General features: G+C 48.2%; 1 long non-coding RNA gene across 1 annotated transcript; it reads right to left on the reverse strand.

Annotated features, from left to right (window-relative positions):
* Positions 1–899: 899 nt before the first annotated feature.
* LOC110215263 (uncharacterized) lies at positions 900–9550 on the reverse strand. The gene is made up of 4 exons (XR_002326470.2): positions 9056–9550; positions 4401–4599; positions 3749–3845; positions 900–2260 (listed from the first exon to the last, which is right to left on the reverse strand). It is a non-coding gene; the product is annotated as an uncharacterized LOC110215263 (long non-coding RNA).
* Between the last annotated feature and the right edge of the window lie 208 nt (positions 9551–9758).

The raw sequence follows: 9758 nt of genomic DNA on the forward strand, positions 1-9758 counted from the left end.
CTATCACTCAGGTTTCTTCTGCCACCCTCTCCTCCTTCACCCCTGTCTCCCACGAGGAGGTGGCCCTTCTCCTTACCAAGGCTCACCCTTTCACCGGCACAAGTGATCTCATTCCATCCTATCTACTCTAACAGATTTCTCCCTCTATCATCCCCATTCTATCATTTATCTTCAATGTCCCTCTGTCCAAAACAGAACTCATTATCTTCCTCCCTAAACCCTCCCCCACCTCCTACCCTCTCTATTACTGTTGAGGGAACCACCATCCTCCCACCCTGCAGGCTCCCGACCTGGGAGTCATCCTGGACTGTTCACTGCCTCTCCCTCCCCCATCACTAAGCTGTTGTCAAGACCTGTTGATGTCAGCTTTTCAGCATCTCCCAAATACACCCCCTTCTCTCCTCTGATATTTATACCCCCCTTGTGCAGGCTCTCCTCACCTCACACTGGGACTATTGCAATCGGCTTGCTTCATCTTTTCCTCTCACATTCATCCTCCATTCAGCCACTCAAGTGTTTTTCCTAAAATTTGAGTCTGATCATGTCACCTCCCCCCACTCAGTAATCTCCAGTGGCTCCCTGTCACCCCCAAGGTCAAATACAAAATGCTCTGTGTGGCTTTCAAAGCCCTTCCTAACCTACCTCTTCAGTCTTCTTACACCTTACTCCCTCACCGGTCTCTTAGCCATTACACAAACAAGAGCCTCCATCCCTTGGCTCTGGGCATTTTCTCCAGGCACCCCTCCCCAAGCCTGGAACACTCCCCCTCCTCCGTTCTGACCACAGACCTCCCCAGCTTTCTTTAAGTCCCATCTAAAATCCCTTCTGTAGGAAGGGTTCTTTTTTTTTTAAATTTTATTAATTTATTTTGATTTATCAACCATCACTTCCATATACTTTTGAGTTGAAAATTTTTCTCCCCTTTCCTCCCTACCACCCTCCCCCAAGACAGCACACAATCTGATATAGGCTATACATATACATTCCTATTAAACATATTTTCACATTAGTGAAGTTGTAAGTAAAAATTAAAACCAATAGGAGGAACCATCAGAAAGAGGAAACAAAACTCAACAGAAGGTAAAAATAAGTGATAGCGATTCAACTTCCATAGTTCTTTCTTTGGATGTGGACAGCATTTTCCATCACGGGGCCTCTGGAGGTGTCTTAGATCCTTGTATTGCTGGGAAGGGTTAAGTGTATCAATATTAGTCATTGTATAACATGGCTGTTATTGTGTACGATGTTCTCTTGGTTCTGCTCACTTCGCTCAGCATCAGACCATACAAGTCTTTCCAGGTTTTTCTGAAGTTGGCCTGTTCATCATTTCTCATAGCACAATAGTATTCCATTACATTCACGTACCACAACTTCCACAGCCATTCCCCAATGGATGGGCATCCTCTCAATGTCCAATTCTTTGCCACCACAGAAAGAGCTGCTATGAATATTTCTGTACATGTGGGTCCTTTTCCCATTTGTTTGATCTCTTTGGGATATAGCCCTAGAAGTGCTATTGCTGGGTCAAAGGGTATACACATTTTGGTAGCCCTTTGGGCATAGAGGAAGGGTTCTTCAACCCCTCAGTTCCAGTGCCTTCACTCTGCTAATTATTTCTTACTTATCCTACTTATTTATTTGCACACATCTGTTTGCTTGTTAACTCTTCTGGGAGCTTGTGAGTACCTCAGGGGCAGAAGCTATCTCCTACCTCTTTCTGAATCCCCAGCACTTAGCATAGATACTGGAATATAGTAGGTGCTTAATTAATTTATTGACTAGTGATTGGTCAGACCACATGCAAAATGTTGTGTTCAGTTCAAAGAGCCTCATTTCAGGAAGGACATTGATAAGATGAAGAAAAAAAGAACTGGGAGGGACAGGTACCTGAAGGGCTGTCCAGCAGAAGGATCACATGTTTGGTTAGCCCCAGCGGGCAGAACTAGGAGAAATGGGCAGAAATTGCAGAGTGGTGGACTTTGGTGAGACCCAGAACACTTTCTCAGGATAAGAGCCACTGAAAATGGTCTGGGCTGTGTTGGGGGTGAGGGGGAACGGATGCCCTGTCCCTGGCAGTCTCTAAGCAGTCTCTAGTCTTCAGACGCTCCTCCGATGGGGGCTCCTCCGATGAGCAGTGCCCACTGGCGGCCCTTCCAGCTGCAACCATCTGTGCTTCTCCATCCATCCTCATCATTGAGTCTTGAGAACGAAATCATTGGTCATTTGAGCTTCTTGTTTATTTGTGTGGCTTCTGGATAAACTGGAAATGACGGTATATGGAGAGAGGAAACGTATGGAAGTCATTAGCCAAAGAAGGGGCCCAGGCCAAAAGCAGGGACGGAGTTGAGAAGGGTTTAAATGAATGCACAGATGGCAGATGTCTAACAGGTCGTTAAGGGAGACCAAGAGGTTGGGATGATCTCTAACCTCTGATGTCAATTATATCCTTCCTGAAAAAAAAAAAACCCTGTTGCTCCTCTCCAAGACAGAAACTGAACAGTGCAGTACCAAGACTATGGGATTTTCCATCCATGGCTAGAAGGCTGCACTTCAGAGTTAAGAAGACCTGGGTTCAAATCCTTCCACTTACTAGCTTTGTGACCCAGGAAAGTCACTTGACCTCTCTGGACCTCAGTTTCCCCATCATTAAAGGGTAGATAATCCCACCCAGTGCCTCTACCTCACAGGGCTGCTTTCGGAATAAATGAGAAAATGTGTGCAAATTACTTTGCAAATCCCCCATGGTGGGATTAAGCCCGCCATGATCATTGGTTGTTCAGTCATTTTTCAGCTGTGTCTGACTCTCTGTGACCCCATTTGGGGTTTTCTTGGCAAAGATACTGGGATGGTTTGCCATTTCCTGCTCCAGCTCATTTTACAGATGAGAAAACTGAGGCAAACAGGGTGAAGTGACTTGCCCAGGGTCACACAGCTAGTAAATGTGTGAGGCTGGATTTGAACTCAGGTCTTCTTGACTCCAGATGGAACCCTCTAACTGCTTTGCCACCTAGCTGCCTCTATGCTAATGTCTGTTAGTTATTATCATCCCAGTTCAGCTATTTATTGTACTGTGTGTGAACTCAGGCCAATCAGGTGAAGTCTCTGGACCTCAATTTCCTCTTCAGTAAAACGAGGGGGTGAGCAAGATGAACTCTGAAGTCCTCTCTAATTCTAAATCTTTGGTTGAGATTCCTAAAATGTGGAGGAGTTGACTTCGAAGAGTTGATTTCAGTGAGTGTTACTGGTGTTTCCTGATGCAGCCAGAGAAAGACTGGCTATGAATGAATGAATGAATGAATGAATGAATGAATGAATGAATGAATGAGTGAATGAGTGAATGAATGAATGAATGAGTGAATGAATGATAAAGCATTTATTACACACTTATTATGTCTCAGGCACTGTGCTAAGTGCTGGAACGAAAAGGTAGCAAGGCAGCCCCTGCCCTCAAGTAGCTTACATTCTAATAATGGAAGACAATTCACAGAGGGAGTGGTATCCAGGGAAGAATGTTTGGTCTGGGAAGTCACAGTGATGGATGGTGAATGGAGCCACAGGGCAAATGATTGATTCATTTCTTTCCAGGAATGGTAGTTAATTTGATTTCCTTTTTTGAAAACTACTATTATTTTAAAATTTGTATTGATCTCTTTCATTTTTACATCACTTTCATTTCCAAGAGAGGTAGCATAGAATAGTGGCTATGGAGTTAGCCTTGGAGCCAAGAAGAGCTGGGTTCAAGTCTTACCTCTGATGCATCCTGGCTGTGTGACTCTGGGCAAGTCACGACCTCTCTGTGTTCTAGGCTACTCTTTAACGCTTTGAGTTGCAAAGAAGGCACCAACCTGCATTGATAGAGGGAGTATCCTCATTTGAGAATTCCCTATATCAGTGAAGTAATATCAGTGAAAATCCCAGCTCCAGTTCCTATTCATATTTGGATGTGTCTATGTCCATGTCCATGTCCATGTCCATGTCCATGTCTATGTCTATATCCATATATGTGTGTATGTGTATATTACAAATATATACATATACATACACATGTATCCATATATACAATATATTTCATTTCTATGTGAATATATACTATTACATTAAATGTATAAATAATATATTGTTTAATATGTAATATATCTTCTACTGATATATACATATATTGATATAACCACACATATGTACATGTATGTATGCATTGATAGATACACGTGTTGATGTATACATGTATGTGTGTATACACTTGTGTGCATTTATATTGGCACCCCTCCTTCCCAAATAGCCCTCCCCAGTAACAAAGAATGCAAAAAGAGAAAGAGGTAGAAAAGCACTTTAGCAAAACTGGCCAAGACATCGGCCAGGTCTGACAGGGTGTGCAGTGTTCCATATCCATAGCTTCTCACCTTGGTTAAGGAGGCTCTTTTGATATCCTTGGATTAGAAGTGACTTCCAATCCCTTGGTCTTCTCCATAGACCAGACAGCGGTGACTGTAGCTCTGGCTTTGGGCCATGGCGGTCCATGTGCCCTATGCCACCAGCCAAGGGATGGAGAGGGGAGTCTTCATCTCTACGGCTTCCGCCTTCATGATGCTACTTCACCTGCTTCTCGTAGGGGGCCAGGGGAGGGGAAAGAATGCTGAGTAATACAATGGGAAAAGGAATCGATTCAGAGTCAGGGGACCTGGGCTGAAATCCCAGCTCTGTGTGACTTTGGGCAGATCACGTCACCTCTGGGACTCAGTTTCTCTACCTGTAAAATGAGGCAGGTGAGATGGCCTCTCAGGTCCTTCCACCCATGAGCCCAATCTTGTTGGCCACAGGCCTCGGATGTCTGGGGAGTAATGGAGTCAGGAAAGAGAGGTTCAATTGCAGCTCAGACATTTGTTGGGTGACTTTGGGGGATTCCCCTGACTTCTCTGAGGTTCTTCTGTGACTGAGAAAGTGTTCTAGCAGAGAGTCTGGAGAGGTGTGTGTGTGTGTGTGTTGTGGTAAGGTCAAGTATGTGTTGGAGGAGAGGGCTTCAGAGGTCCCTCCCAGCTCTGGGATTCTGGGATCCCTTCCCTGCCTCCCTCCCAGGGCTGTCTGTGGTCAGGGTCCAGTGAGATAATGGATACAAAGCACTTTGGAAATAAGTGGGAAAATATACACATGGTCCTTTGTGAAGGCTTTGGTCCTTTAGCAAAGAAAATGCTCCAGACCCAGAACCCAGAAAGCTGTCGGACCCTATCAAAGTCACTTCCCCCCTCGGTTTCCTCATTCGCAGAATGGGGCTGTCATACAAATGCTTCTTTCCCCCCAGGGTTTTTGTGAGGAAAGCTCTTTAGGAACCTTAACATGCTTTGGAAGAAGGGGCTTTGGCCTGGGTTTGGACCCTGGTTCTGACACTTACTAGCTGTGTGACTCCCAGGCAAGTGGCCAAGTCGCTGTCTTTCTTGGTTTCCCACCTGCACTGCGTAAACAAGAGTATTGGCAGCTCACTCCTCTGTCAAAGGAGGGAAAGGGCAGCTCCATGTCTAGGACCCTGCTTCCCTCACAGGAAAAGCTCTTGGTCAGCTGTAGAGGTAATAGGGAGCCCTTTGAGTTTCTTGAGCAGGGGAGTGACAGGGTCAGAACAGCACTTTAGGAAAGTAACTCTGCCATATCTGTGTAGGTGATGGGCTAGTGTGGGGAGACTGGCAGCAGGGCATCTCTTAGTAAGCCACTGCAAGCATCCCCACAAAGAGGGACGGGGCCTGAGTGAGGGGAGAAGGGAACAGAGGTGAGGGGTGTCGGGGAGGCAGATGCCATAGGATCTGGTAACTGATGATGAGAAAGAGGAGAGGGAAGAGCCGGAAGAACTCCGGAAGAACTCTGAGGTTGGGGATGTGGGTGCTTAGAGGAAGGGATGGAAGGGATGGTGGTGCTCTCAGCAGAAATGGAAAAACAGGAGAGTTTGGGGTTACTTTTCCCCTCAGGGCCTCAGTTTCCTCATCTGTAGAGTGGGGTAGTCTGACTGGGGGTCTCTGAGGTCCCTCTTAGCTCTAAATCCTACAATCCAATAAAGGGCCATGTTCACGACAGCCTGGGAGGTTGAGAGTGCAAAATTGGCTACTGATGTTTTATAGACGAGGAGAGTAAAAGTCAGAGGTCAAATGACTGGCTCAAGGTCACACAACTAGTAAGTGGCAGGTGTTGTAACCTGGCTCTCCATGCAATCCTGTGCTCCATTGCCTGCACTGAGCTCTCGCTCTGAAGGCCAAGCCTGTCAGTGTGTCAGTAACACCCTCCCTGCCCCCGCACTTTTCCTGCACCCGGCTCCTGTCAGATAAGTTAAGTAGAAGATGTGGGCTCCCAGGACTTGGGAAAGGTTTCTTCCTGGGAGTATGAAGGCCCAGCAAATTAGAGGGTGATGAGCTGATCTGCTGCCTGGGGCCCTGAGAGCCTCCACAGGCGGGATCCCAGCTTATGGTCATTTGTGTTCAGGCTGGACTGGCGCCTCCTCTGTCTTTGAGAGCCAGATGGTTGGAGAAATGAAGAGTCAGGACCCTGGGGCCTTGTGCAAAGCCAGCCGGCGGGCCAGGGAAAGTCGGACAGCCCCTTGGCTATCCCTGCACATTCCTCTCCAGCTCTGGCATGGATCCACCCTCCAGGTCAGCTCGGTCCTCCTTGCTTCAGCTGGGGGAGGCAAAAGGGGGACCACCTGTACCGATGGGCAAATGGTGGCCCTGGGTCACAGAAGAGCTCAGTCTTAATCTTTGTAAATGTGTTAGCAGCTGACGCATCAGCCCTCCCAGGGAACAGAACGCCTCAGCCTAGCTAGAACGCTTCCAGGGTCTCCCCCCTCCAGACCGATCTCCATCCAGCTGCCAAGGGGCTCTTCCCAAAGCACAATTCTAGGGGCAGCTAGGTGGTGCTGTGAATAGAGCTTTGGCCTTCAAGTCAGGAGGACCTGAGTTCACATCCAGCCTCAGACACTTAACACTTACTAGCTGTGTGACTCTGAGCAAGTCATTTAACCCCATTGCCTCACCAAAAAGCAAAATAAAAAAACAAAAACAAAAACAAAAACCAAAGCATAGTTCTGACCATATTCCTCAATTCAGCTGCTCAAGAAACTTCCATGGCTCCCTCTTACCCTTAGGATCAAATACAAGTCCTCTGTTGGGCATTTAGAGCCCTTCCCAGTCTGATTCTTGCACGTCTTTCCAGACTAATCTCATCTCACTACCACATTCTATGTTCTAGCCCAACTATCTTACTTCCTCTTGTCTGCGCACATCTCTCACCTCCGAGTCTTTGTGCAAGCTGTGCCCCCTGCCTGGAACGCACTCTCCCTGCTCATTTCTGCCTCTTAGAACTTCTGGCTTTTTTCTAAGGCTCACCCCAAGTGCCCCCTCTCACATGAGGTCTTTCTTGGGCCCTCTAATCCCCTGGGCTTCTCACTACCCACTGAAATCACTTCATGTTTACTATGTGCATATTTATCTGAGCATATTTTTCTCCTCCTGGTAGAATTCTTGTCTTTGTGCTCCCAGGGCCTAATGCAATACCTGACAATTGATTTGCTTCTTTTTCGTTCTGGACCTATCATTTCAAGGGTGAAAAGAGGTCCCAGACCAATTCAGGCTGTCATCTCTTCCACAACATAACCTTAGACGACTTTACTGAGAGGCTAGGTGACTTTTCCAGAGTCACACAGCTCAGATGTTTCACAGGTGGGACTTTGGCTTTGAGACTGGCTCGCTGCCCATTTCACCACACTGCCATGTTTGCATAGTAGGACCGTGGTGGGCAAGAGAGGCGTGTATCACCTCTTCATTTGATCAGATTCTCCCCTCATTAGTGAATGGTGGAGACAGTATTTCGTAAACTGCAAAGTGCTGAAGGATTGTGAGAGCATAGATTTAGAGGGGGAAGAAAGCCCAGAGGCAATTTTTGTCTAGCCCCCTCAAGTTCCATATCAACCGAGCAAGCCATGAGCATTTACTAAGCACCTACTATGTGCTGGGGATACTCTGCTAAGCTGGGGCTACATAGACAAGGATGAAACGGTCCCAGCCCTCAAGAAGCTTACATTCTAACGGGGGAGCACGTCGACAGAAGAACATGCACAACAGACGCAAAATGAACAGCAGGGAGTCTGGGGAGGGAGTACGCCAGCCAGAACAGGGAGAGATGGGAGCAGGCTTCATGGAGAAAGTGTTGCTCACACTGAGACTTAAAAGAAACCAGGGGTTTGGGGAGGCAGCAGTGAGAAGGGAGTGCATTCCTGTCAGGGGGGACAGCCAGGGAAAAGGTGTGGAGGTGGGAAATGGCTGAACCATGGCATTTGTGAAAGGGAGCTAAGGTCCGGCAAGGAGACCAGAAGTGTAGGAAGGAGATCTCAGGGGCAATAGAAAGGCAGTGGAGTTATGGGTGTGGGGGCGTTGCTTTAGGAAAACCCCTGCAGAGAAGATAGATTAATGTGGTGAAAGACTTGAGGCAGGCGGCCCGAACGGGAGGCTGCTGTAATAGTCCAGGTGAGAGGCAGTGGAGAAAAGATGAGAGATCTAAATATCAAAGATTGGCGACTTTGTGGGCAGCTAGGTGGCGCAGTGGATAGAGCACCGGCCTTGGAGTCAGGAGGACCCGAGTTCAAATTTGGCCTCAGACACCTAACACTTACTAGCTGTGTGACCCTGGGCAAGTCACTCAACCCCACTGCGTAACTAAAAAACAAAAAAGATTGGCAAATGACTGGATCTGGAAGATAAGGATGAGGAGTCCAGGGTAACCTTGGGGGGTGCAAACCTGTAAAATTGAAGAACGTGGAAACTGAGGCACAGATAATCATGATGGTGGTCGTTAGAATTTATAAAGTGCTTGAAGGTTTGCAAAAGGCTTTCATTTTACCCTCACAACAACCCTGGGTGTGTGTGTGTAAGCTATGATTCTCCCCATTTTACAGATGAGGAAACTGATGCCCAGAGAGACCTGGGCAAAGCTGACCTGGCTAGTAAGTGTGGGAGCCAAGATTCAGCCCCAGGTGCTTCGGCTTCAAATCCGGGAACAGAGATGAAAGAAACAAAATTCTGATTACCTGGGGGATCCAGGAAAGGCGTCCCAGAGGGTCTCCAAAGCCAGCTGGTCTAAGCTTTCTACATCAGGAAGCAGAGGCCGGAGGAGCCTCAGGGACCCACCCAGGCTCAAAGCTGGAGGAAGCGTCATAGGAGGGATTTGAACCCCGGGCCGCTGACTGCAGAGCCAGGGCTGTTTCCACCACACCAGCCCCCAGGACTGTCTGGAATCTGGGCTGGGGGCGGGTGGGGTCTCAAGCGCCAGACAGTGGGGAGCTTAGGGGCTGAGAACCCCCAGGGCCTGGCCCGGCCTCCATTTCAGCTGCCTGTGGTTTGGCCAGGGATCTCCGGGCCTGTGGGAAGGATGGGGCTTAGACCTCCTCCAGGCCTGGCCCTGGCTCAGCCGTCTCTTCCCAGTCCTGCTTCAGCCGCAGCAGGGAAATCGGGAGGCTGACGTGAAGAGCTGACCTCACCGGGTAGCTCTCCCTCTTCCTGGGAACCTGGGGTCACCAGCTGCTGCTGCCGGGAAGGAAGTGAGAGGTTCTGCCGTGAAGAAATGGGATCCCTTGAGGATATGGTGTTCCACTGGCCCATACCACGTGGAAGAGGCAGCTCAGCTTAGTGGGACAGAGAAAGAAAGCTGCCCCTGATGGGAGAAGCCCTGCTCCACTGACCCTGGCCAGGTCATCAGCTGTCTCTGAGCCTGACTTTCCTCACCTTTAAATT

This window comes from Phascolarctos cinereus, unplaced genomic scaffold (assembly GCF_003287225.1).
Source record: "Phascolarctos cinereus isolate Bilbo 61053 unplaced genomic scaffold, phaCin_HiC Scaffold_4;HRSCAF=312, whole genome shotgun sequence".
Lineage (NCBI taxonomy): Eukaryota > Metazoa > Chordata > Mammalia > Diprotodontia > Phascolarctidae > Phascolarctos > Phascolarctos cinereus.